Source organism: Mobula hypostoma, chromosome 9 (assembly GCF_963921235.1).
Source record: "Mobula hypostoma chromosome 9, sMobHyp1.1, whole genome shotgun sequence".
Classification (NCBI taxonomy): Eukaryota; Metazoa; Chordata; class Chondrichthyes; order Myliobatiformes; family Myliobatidae; genus Mobula; species Mobula hypostoma.
In genome coordinates this window covers 135,522,676-135,534,167 of record NC_086105.1, presented here as the reverse complement: position 1 = coordinate 135,534,167, position 11,492 = coordinate 135,522,676, and the positions used below count along the sequence as shown (strand labels likewise).

Below are 11,492 nucleotides of genomic sequence, written 5' to 3'. Positions count from 1 at the left end.
TCAAGGTATCCCCCCACCCCCCCATACACACACACACACACACACACACACACACACACACACACACACACACACACAGAGCCCTGGGCTGATCCCACCGAGGAGTCCAGCTCCCTCTGCAATCCGACCAGGTAACCAAGCTGCCGCCGAACAATTCCCCCACCAACACGGAGACCACAACCACTCTCGCAATCCCATCCCTCTTCATCGCTTCACCGTAACCTGATCATAAACCAACATGCAATAGAAATGTTTGCAGCAGTTTCAGTTTGCAGGCAGCATAATAAATCTCTTCCCCCTCTCTCTCGCAGAGTTTCACTGCTTATTTATCCTTCTTAGAGTTCAGAATCTGATTGATCCGTTATCTGACTCGTTATAATTCCCTCGCCACCAAATTAGGTGTTTTATTTATCAGAAGCAATTATAGCCCTTAGGCAGTGACACCGGATGGGGGACGAATGAAGGATAAATAATATTAATGGTAATTACAATTCATAAAGTTTTACCCATGAAAAATAATTGAGCTACAATCTTTATATAAAATGTAACAGCTGCTCCCGCGGTGTACTTGTGGGGAACGGCACTGATGTACTTAAAGCGACAGTGGAAGGAGAAAGCAACATGACCGAGGGCTGGTGTGAATGTTGTGGGTTGAAGTCTGGTTCTGTGCTGTGATGTGCTTAAAAGGTGGATGAATTGAAGGCAGAGTTCTGCTAAATCTAAGTACCACAGATGCTTGAAATGTGAATTAAAAAGAGAAGGTGCAGGTCAGGAGGCACCTGTGCAAAGGGAAACAGAGTTTCATGAAGGAGAGTGTGGTTCACATGCTCCCGATTTCATCAACGATGCTGAGGTTGGAAAGGTGGAGAGCTTCAGGTTCCTAGGAGTGACTGTCACCAATAGCCTCTTCTGGTCCAATCACATAGACACCACTTAAGTTCACCAACTTCCTCAGGGGGCTAAAGAAATTTGGCATGTCCCCATCGACCTTTACCATTTTTTAAAAAATACACCATGGAAAGCATCACGCCTTAGTATGGTAACTGCTCGGCCAGTGGCAGTAAACTGTGGACACAGCTCAGCACATCTCAGAAGCCAGCCTTCCCTCCATGGACTCTTATATACCCTTCCTGCTGCTTACATTAGAGAAGCCAGCATAATCAAAGACCCCACCCACTCCAGATATTCTCTTTTCTCCCCTTCCATCAGACAGAAGATACCCCAATGTTATATGACTATTATGGTCTGTTAGTATAATATGTTCCCTTGGCGTCACAATCTACCTCGTTATGATCTTGCACCGAATTGTCTACTTACACCATACTTTCTCTATAGCTGTTGCACTTCATTTTGAATTGTGTTGTAATTTTTCTTTGTACTACCTCAATCTGGGTGGCAGGGTGAAGATACATCTCTACCAAAGGAGGTGTAAGGCACTCCTTCCCTCTGCTAGCCTGTAGGTCACCCTTGGGCAAGGTGTAGCATCTGCTTAGCCCCCCGATCAGGGTCACGTGAAGCCATGGTCATATGAGCGGCTGGTGCATATCACAAGTCCTGGTTATGCGAACATTGATGCCAGGCAGACAATCTCTGAAGAGTGCTGATAATGGCTGGGGTCACCCGCCTTGTAAAGACACTGCCCAGAAGAAGGCAATGGCAAACCACTTCTGTAAAAAAGATTGCCAAGAGCAGTCACGATCATAGAAAGAATGATCACCTACAACATATGACACGGCACATAATGCATGATCCAACTACCTCAATGCACTGTGTAATGGTTTGACCTGTACGAACAGTATGCAAAGCAAGCATTTCACTGTATCTTGATGCATGTGACAACAATAAACCAATTCTAGTTCCAATTAACTTACAGGTAACCTTTAAGAAGCAAAAATTGAGGAGGTGTCAGAGAGGGGCAAAGGGAAGTCTGTGACTGGCTGGAATGAGGTTGATATTCCTGTTTCTTTTGGCCTCAGCTTCTCCTTAAAATTTGCTTCCCCTCTATTGACTATAGTATGACTATAACCAATTTCCCCCAGGATCAATAAAGTATGACTATGACTATGACCATTTTTCCAGTTCAAATGACCTGAGGCACTGGTTTGCATTTTTCTGGAAATCATACAGCCCATGGCATTTCCCAGGTATGTTGTGTTTCAGAGCTACTGCATGATTTCCTGGCCAAACTCACGGCCGTTTTCTGGTTCAGCTCCACTGCTAGACACCCTGTGGAGTCCAGAGGTGGCACTAGGCCCCGCTGAGAATCTCCAGTATTCAGACTGAGAAATCTGCTCCCAGATCCTGTGGCATTCCACAGGCCAAATGATGTTGATGAGGGTTGTGTGACTTCCAAGAAGAGAGAAAAGGCAAAGCAAAGTTTTTTTCTTCAAAAAATTACTTGTGTTTTATTTAATGTTAAACTATTCCCTTCTGCCTACACAATATCCATATTTCTTCCATTTTTTTGCCCATTCCTGTGCCTGTCCAAGAGCCTCTTGAATGCCTGTTGGATTTGCCTCCACCACCATCCTAAGAAGCACCCTACATCAAAGCATTGAAAACATTTTTAGTTACTTTTTACTGTTTCTGTTTGACAGGGGTTTGAAACACTTCCAAACACCTAGCGCTTGACACTTGGACAGGGTGGTGATGGAGAGGCTGACAGACAAGTTCGGTGGGTGAGTCCTGTTGTGGCTCTATTCCATCTCTTCATGTCCTGGCTGCCACGGAGGACCTGGCACTCAACTCTGCGGATGAAAAGTTCAAAGGGTAGCTAAAATGGGCAGGAAGGGCTGAACAGTTGGATTAATTCAGTAAATCGGTATTGGAGTCAAGTGTTACCAAGAAGTTACTATATTTTGCAGGATGATGTTTGAGTTTCATCATGACACAGCACGAAAACAGGCCTTTCAGATGAATCATAAACATAAGAGATTCTGCAAGTGCTGGAAATCCAAAGCAACACATACAAACACTGGAGGAACTCAGAAGGTCAGACAGCGTCTATGGAAGTGAATAAACAGTCAAGGTTTCGGGCTGAGACCCTTCATGAGGACTGGAGAGAAGGGGAAAGATGCCAGAATAACAAAGTGGGGAGAGGGAAAGGAGTGGACACCAGAAGGTGATAGGTGAAGCCCATCACCTCCCTGTGGTGCCCCTCCTCCTATGGTCAACTCTCCTCTATCAGATTCCTTCTCCTCCAGCCCTTTACCTTTTCCACCTATCACCTCCCAACTTCTTACTTCATCCCCCCTCCCGCACCCACCTGGCTCCACCTATCATCCTCTAGCGTGTACTTCTTCCCCTCCCCTTACATTCTTATTCTTGCAATGTCCCACTTCCATTCCAGTCCTTTGAGGAGTCTCAGCCTGAGTCTAATCGAAGCTGGAGGGAGGGGAAGGAGTACAAGCTACCCTCCCCTATTAGATCCCTTCTTCAGCCCTTTACCTCTTATCTATCCCCTCCCAAATTCCTTCATCCACTCACCTTCCCCATCTCATTAGATCCCAACTATCATCTGCCAGCTTGTGCTCCTTCTCACACCTCCGGCCCACCATCTCATTCTGGCTTCTGCCCCCTTCCTTTCCAGCTCTGATGAAGGTCTTGGCCTGAAATGTCAATGGTTTATTCTCCTCCATAGAGGAAATCTGACCGGGTGAGTCCCTCCGGCAGTTTGTGAGTGTTGCTCGAGATTTCCAGCATCTACAGAATCTCTTATGTTTAAGACAAACTAGAGACTAGTTAATCTTTCTAATTTCCTGGCAGCTGGGAGACAATTTCAGACTGCTTGCTAACTTTCAAAACAATGAATGTGGGTATCAAAAATGACAAGAAAATTAAGCAGATAATGGAAACAACCTGGTCCTGGTTGGCAAATAAGAATGAATTACACAGGAGGGACGGTTGAGTCATCAGTTGAATTATGATGAATTTATATTATTAGCATGGTTGGTTTATGTTAATATCATCATTAACATGTGGAGGTTTGTCCAACTTTGCTCTGATTTACTACAACAAGGAAATACTGATGCAGTATTTGAGCCTAGAAGTAGAAAAACTTGGGGTAATGGAATCCAATCTGGATTCACAATTCCTTCAGGAGTCCAAGCTTCATCTAGTGGCTAATAATTAAAGTGTGGGTACAACGTATTGTTGTGGGTCTTATACTTCAAATAAGACTATAAGACCACAGATATAGGAGCAAATTAAGTCATTTGGCCCATCAAGTCTACTCTGCCATTCTATTATGGCTGATTTATTATCCCTTCAACCGCATTCACCTGCCTTCTCCCCCGTAACCCTTGATGCCTTTACTAATCAGGAATCTATCAACCTCTGCTTTAAATGTATCCAATGACTTAGCCTCCACAGCCGTCTGTGGGAATAAATTCTACGGATTCACCACCCTCTGGCTAAAGAAGTTTCTCCTCTACTCTGTTCTAAAGGAATGTCCTTGTATTCCGAGGCTGTGCCCTCTGGTCCTGGACTCCCTCACTATAGGAAATACTCTTCCCACATCCACTCTATCTAGGACTTTCAATATTCGGTAGGTTTCAATGAGATCTTCTCCCACCATTCTTCTAAACACTTGTGAGTATAGGCTCAGATCCATCAAATGCTCCTCACACATTAACTCTTCCATTCATTATAAAAATAAATCCCAATTTTCCCATCTCATACCATGATCAATATTTGAACACAACTAATAATTCATAAAAATATTAAGAAATATCTCCTAACATATTAAAACTAAGAGACTGAAATAGCTAACTATATATTGTTTGTAGTCATAAGAGAAAGTGACAAGGCTGGGGTTCCTAAATTTGGAGCAAGTGAGAGCAAAAGATTTAATTAAGGTGCAAAAAATTATGGAAAGTCTAGTTAGAGTAAACAGTTAGAAGCAGAGCATTTAGTCACATTTAACCAAGGCTTGGAGCTATAATCTCCAAAACTATGGATCAAGTGTTGGTATATGGCTATAACCTACAAATCCATTGTTGTCTAGTATAATTATAATAGGTCAAATGGCTCCCTTTTGTGCCTTAAAATTCTATGATTGTGTTAGATGGTGCTCCCCTTTATCCTAATCTTCTCAACATAAAAATGAAAACATACTGTAATTACCTTCTTAATTCTAACACCTTGTTCTCCTAACTTGTCCTGGTCTATTTGGATATGCAAATTGTTTTAGAATTATCTTGGCATCATCAGAAATCGTACGGAGATCATTAGACATTAAAAAAAAGTATTGCCATTGTTGCCCAGTTGCCCAGATTGAGAATTGTGCTTATGACTGGTCTTGATTCAGATCAAAGTTACTAACTGTTAACTGTAAACTGAAGGATTAGGGTCAACTAGACACTTTGAAATGTTGGATCTAAATCTCAATGTTACAATTTGCAAGAAAGGAGATTAACAAGGCAAGTTTTGTACACAGAAAATAGAAGGTGCCTGGAATGTGCTGCCAGAGGAACAGGTGTAAACAGATGCAACAGCAATGTTCAAGGGACAGCTGGACAGGCACATGAGATGGCTGGGAATGTAGGGTTGGCACCGTGCACTGTGCACCTGGGTTCTAGACTCCTCAGACTGCAATAAGTTCCACCCTGCATCCAGCAACATCCTTCATCAAAGATCCCCACAACCAGGCCATGCCATTTTCTTGTGGCTACCCATAACACAGAGCGTACAGCAGCCAGAAGTTCCACTCCACCAGGTGCAAGGACAGCTACCTCCTTTCAGCCATTCCATTCTTACACCAACCTGCACAACCCTAATCGCTATCTCAGTACAGCAACACCATGATTACTATGCAATGGACATTTATTTTTGTTCTAATTTTGATAATTCTTTATAATTTTATATGGCTTATGTTTTCCTTGTAAACCTGTGTTGCAGCCGTAAGTAAGTTTTTCAATGCGTTTGTGCATACCTGTACTTGTGCACATAATAAACTTGACTTTAGCCTCCGAAGCTTTTTAACAAACTTGTAAATTTTGATGATATCTCCTCTGATTCTTCTAAACTTAAGAGAATACAGATACCGTCTACCCAGTTTCCCCTTATGGTATACACACTGTCTGTGGAACCAGCCTGGGGAACTCTGCAAGTAATTCCTCTCTTAAGCAAGACGACCACATTCTACGCAATAATCCAAGTGTGATCTCACCAAGGGACTATATAATAGCACCAACATTCGCTTACTCATGTATTCAACCCTCTCATAATAAAGGTGAACATACATTTTGCTTTATTAATCACTTGCTGTACCTACATGTTGGTCTTCAGTGACCTGTGGACACACATCTTTGTTCCTTTGAACATCAACACTACCAGATCTCAAAGTGTGTATACTGTATGTTAACATATATTACTTTAAGATTCATTTTCTTGCAGACATTTACAGAAAAATACAATAGAATTTTTGAAAAATGATACATAAACAAAGACTGACAAACAACCAATGTGCAAAAGAAGACAAATGGTGCAAATAAAATATAATACTGAGAACATGAGTTGTAGAGACCTTGATAGTGAGTCCATTGGTTGTGGAGTAATGATGAGTGTAATTATCCTCACCAGTTCAGGAGACTTATAGTTGTAAGGTAATAACTGTACTTGAACCTGGTGGGATGGGACCCAAGTCTTCTGTACCTCTGCTCGATGGTAATAGCGAGAAGGGAGCATGGCCTGGGTGGTGGAGATCTTTGATGACGAATGCCACATTCTTGTGGCAACGCTCCTTGTAAATATGCTCTGTGGAGGAAAGGGCCTTGTCTATGATCAGCCAGGCTGTATCCACCACGTGCTGTAGCCTTTTCCATTCGTGGGCACCGTTGTTTGCAATGCAGGCTGTGATGTGACCAGTTCACATACTCTCCACTGCCCGTCTCTCACCATGTGGCAAACATTGCCCTTACTTAGCATGTTCACTGAGGTGGATGACATCACATATTTCATCTATCATACTCTCACCCACTCATTTAGTTTGTCTGAACTTCCACAAAGTTTCTTTACATCCTCCACTGCATTCATAATCCTACTGAGTTTTCGATTATCAGCAAACTTTGAACTGTGATATTTTGCCTTCCTCAGAAATGGATGGTGAAACGCTAGGACCCAAGTTAAGATCCTTGAGATACTGAGGTCAGGCACAACCAGCCAATGTAAAATGACCCATTTATTCTTACTCTTTTTTCCTGTCTGATAACCAATTCAATATACAATATTGTGGTAAACTATATATATGTTGTAACTGGGTTACCTGTCTGGACACGCCCCTCTGCTGACTGCTCCTGTGGCTCCTCCCACAGACCCCTGAATAAAGGCGATCGTGTCACTGCTCCTCCCTCAGTCCAAGACAGATACTCAGCATGGACGTTGGTCCATTTACTGTTAATAAAAGCCGTTCAGTATTTACTCTACTTCCAGTCTTTTGGAGTACTTGATAGTGCATCAAGTATATCACCCCCATTTCTCTGTGCTCTAATATTGTTGATCAACCTCTTGTGAGGGACTAATTGAACATCATCCAAACAAAAACACTTAAACTTCCCTCCTTCTAGCCCCCCCACCCCCAAGCAACATCTATTACTGGCCCCAGAACACACTCTACACGATCAGGAAAGCTCACCAACACCTCTACTTTCTGAAGCTGGACTACGTATTCTACATTTCCATCATTCTGCAGATGTGCAGCGGACAGCATCCTAACAAGCTGCATTACTGCCTGGTATGGAAACTCCACTGCAGTGAACAGGAAGGCTCTATAATGGGTAGTCAAAACTGCCGAAAGTATTACCAGCACCAGTTACCCACCATCAAGGAGATGCATGATCTGGATGATGGGGTGGTAAACTGGATTAGTAAGTATGCAGATGATACTAAGATAGGTGGCGTTGTGGATAATGAAGTAGGTTTTCAAAGCTTGCAGAGAGATTTGGGCCAGTTAGAAGAGTGGGCTGAAAGATGGCTGATGGAGTTTAATGCTGATAAGTGTGAGGTGCTACATTTTGGTAGGACTAATCAATATAGGACATATACATGGTAAATGGTAGGGCATTGAGGAATGCAGTAGAACAGAGGGATCGAGGAATAATGGTGCATAGTTCCCTGAAGGGGGAATCTCATGTGGATAGGGTGGTGAAGAAAGCTTTTGGTATGCTGTCCTTTATAAATCAGAGAATTGAGTATAGGAGTTGGATTGTAATGTTAAAATTGTACAAGGCATTGGTGAGGCCAAATTTGGAGTATTGTGTACAGTTCTGGTCACTGAATTATAGGAAAGATGTCAACAAAATAGAGAGAGTACAGAGAAGATTTACTAGAATGTTACCTGGGTTTCAGCACCTAAGTTACAGAGAAAGGTTGAACAAGTTAGGTCTTTATTCTTTGGAGCATAGAAGTTTGATGGGGAACTTGATAGAGGTATTTAAAATTATGAGGGGGATAGATAGAGTTGACGTGGATAGGCTTTTTCCATTGGGAATAGGGGAGATTCAAACAAGAGGACATGAGTTGAGAGTTAAAGGGCAAAAGTTTAGGGGTAACACGAGGGGGAACTTCTTTACCCAAAGAGTGATAGCTGTGTGGAATGAGCATCCAGTAGAAGTGGTAGAGGCAGGTTCGATTTTGTCATTTTAAAAAAAATTGGATAGGTAGATGGACAGGAAAGGAATGGAGGGTTATGGGCTGAGTGCAGGTAGATGGGACTAGGTGAGAGTAAGAGTTCAGCACGGACTAGAAGGGCCGAGATGGCCTGTTTCCGTGCTGTAAATTTGTTATATGGTTATATACAGAAAGGTGCCAGAAAAGGGTCAGTAATATCATGAAGGATCCCAACCACCCTGCTCATGGACTGCTTGTCCCACAACCATTAGGGAGGAGGCCACACATCATCCACGTCAGGCCCACCAGACTCAAAACAGTCACTTTCCCCAAGTAGTACTGCTGATCAACGCCTCCACAAACCCAACCACCATGACTTTATCATTTCCTGACAGTCACCTTATGTACAGATACTGCTGTGTCTAGCTTCACTTTATGGACACACAATGTGAATACGATACCTTATGTACTTACTGTTGTTGTTGTCGAGTGCCATCGAGTCGTCGTCAACTCATGACAACCCTTTGGATGGTGTAGTTGTCCATCAGGTTTTTGTGGCAAAATACGCAAGTAGATTGCCCGGCCTTTCTTCTGTGCAGATACTGTTGCTGCCCTGGTTGGGACCCAGCCGATTTGAACTCAGGACCATCCGCTTCAAAGTCCAGTTCTCATATTTTATTTTTATTATTGTGTTCTTTATCTTATTATGTTGTTGTGCTGCAGATCAGGAGTAACAATTATTTTGTTCTCCTTTACACTTGTGTACTGGAAATAACATTAAACAATATTGAATCTTAAATCTTAAATAATTCTACCTAGTCAAATGTTGGATCTATTCAGCCATCTATTAAAGCTATTTTGCTGTTATATCCTTCATTACAGACTTATTGGTTACTTTATTAGGTACCTTGTGTACCTAATAAGTGTCCCCCATCCACGTCAAGGTTCGATGTGTTGTGTGTTCAGAGATGCTCTTCTGCACACCACTGTTGTAACACATGGTTACCTAAGCCACTATCATCTTCCTGCCAGCTTGAACCCATCTGGCCATTCTCCTCTAACCTCGCTCATTAACGAGGCATTTATGCCCACAGAACTGAAGTTCAGTGGATTTTTAAGCAACATACATAAAAGTTGCTGGTGAACGCAGCAGGCCAGGCAGCATCTCTAGGAAGAGGTACAGTCGACGTTTCGGGCCGAGACCCTTCATCAAGACTAACTGAAAGAAGAGCTTACTAGTCCTGACAAAGGGTCTCGGTCCGAAACGTCGACTGTACCTCTTCCTGGAGATGCTACCTGGCCTGCTGCATTCACCAGCAACTTTTATGTGTGTTGCTTGAAATTCCAGCATCTGCAGATTTCCTCGTGTTTGTGTTCAGTGGATTTTTTGTTGTTTTTCACACCATTCTTTGTAAACGCTGGAGACTGTTGTCCATGAAAATCCTGGGAAATCAGCAGTTTCTGAGATACTCAAAACACCCTGTCTGCCAGCAACAATAATTTCACGGTCAAAGTCACTTAGATTACATTTCTCCCCCATTCTGATGTTAAGACTCTTGATTTTCAAATATATGTGGCAGGTTCAGTGTGTCTACTGTGAAGACAGATACAAACTAATTCTTTAATTTATCTGTCAGTACTTTATTTTCCATTATATATTTACTGTCTTTCTCTGTAAGGGGCCCATACTTGCTCTTAGTTGTCATTTTGGTAAACATGCCCTTGCAATGTGACATATGCTTGCCGACAATCCACACTTGACATGGGCAATAATCGGGATTCGAGGAGTCCATTTCACATTTTAAACTCAATGACATTGAGACACTCTTGGGTCTGACATGCAGTGACAGAGTTGGACCTGAGGAAAGGTTCCCTCAGGCTGGAGAGCAGAGAATTAAGAGCCATGCCACTTAGACAGAGGAATAAATGAGAATTTCTTTATGCTGAGGGTTGTAAATATTTGGAATTCTCCTTCCAGAAGCCAGTGGATGCTCTGTTGTTGTGTACATTCAAGGTTAAATTGTGAATAAAGGGAATTCAATTTCCAATGTACTGGGGAAATGCCAGGTAAATTAGTACCCTTGATAAGAAACTGTTTGAGGTATTGAATAATACCTCAGCTGATATATCCTGTGACATATTTACAACTTGCCTGTCACTGAATTAATTCCTTTTGTAGTAGCTTGCATTAGTAACTTAATTTTAAACACATGATTTTGTTTCATACTAAATCCCTTCCCTGTCCCATATCGACTGTGACAGCATACCCCAACACGTGACTGTAATGTATTCAATATTTCAGTAATATTTGAGTAATATTGTAATTATATTGTTTGATTAAGCATTCTTTGTTTGTTTACACGTCATTATGGACTATATGTAAGAAGCTCAGGAGCTCGGAGTTTTCGGACGGATGGACTCAGGGTCGGCTGGGGTCGGCTGCTTTCTAAGGTATCGGCAAGTTGATGGTGCCTGGAGGTTTATGGCAGGGAGTTTCTCCCTTTTGCCGCCTGCTATCGGGGACTCAGGAGTCGATCGACTCGGGGATTTGAGACTATTTTTGTTACTGTGCCTATGGACTGTTCTTTATCAAATTATGGTATTGCTTTGCACTGCCGTAACTATATGTTATAGTTACGTGGTTTTGTCAGTGTTAGTCTTTGGTCTGTCTTGTTTTCTGTGATATCACTCCGGAGAAACATTGTATCATTCCTTAATGCACGTATGCATTTCTAAGTGACAATAAAAGAGGACTGAGGGTTCTCATAATCTTAAAAAAAAGTACATGAATGGCGTACGTCATTATACCACCGCACCTCACTAATGAAAAGGGAAAGAGAAACTAAGTTCCAGCCCGTGTTTTTCTTTTAATTAGTTTCTGAAGT

At 42.3% G+C, this 11,492-nt stretch overlaps 1 long non-coding RNA gene across 1 annotated transcript; it reads left to right on the top strand.

Annotated features, from left to right (window-relative positions):
* The first annotated feature begins 88 nt into the window (after positions 1 to 88).
* Positions 89 to 11,020, top strand: LOC134352088 (uncharacterized). Its single transcript, XR_010019337.1, has 3 exons — positions 89 to 131; positions 2,598 to 2,678; positions 10,995 to 11,020. It is a non-coding gene; the product is annotated as an uncharacterized LOC134352088 (long non-coding RNA).
* Positions 11,021 to 11,492: the final 472 nt, after the last annotated feature.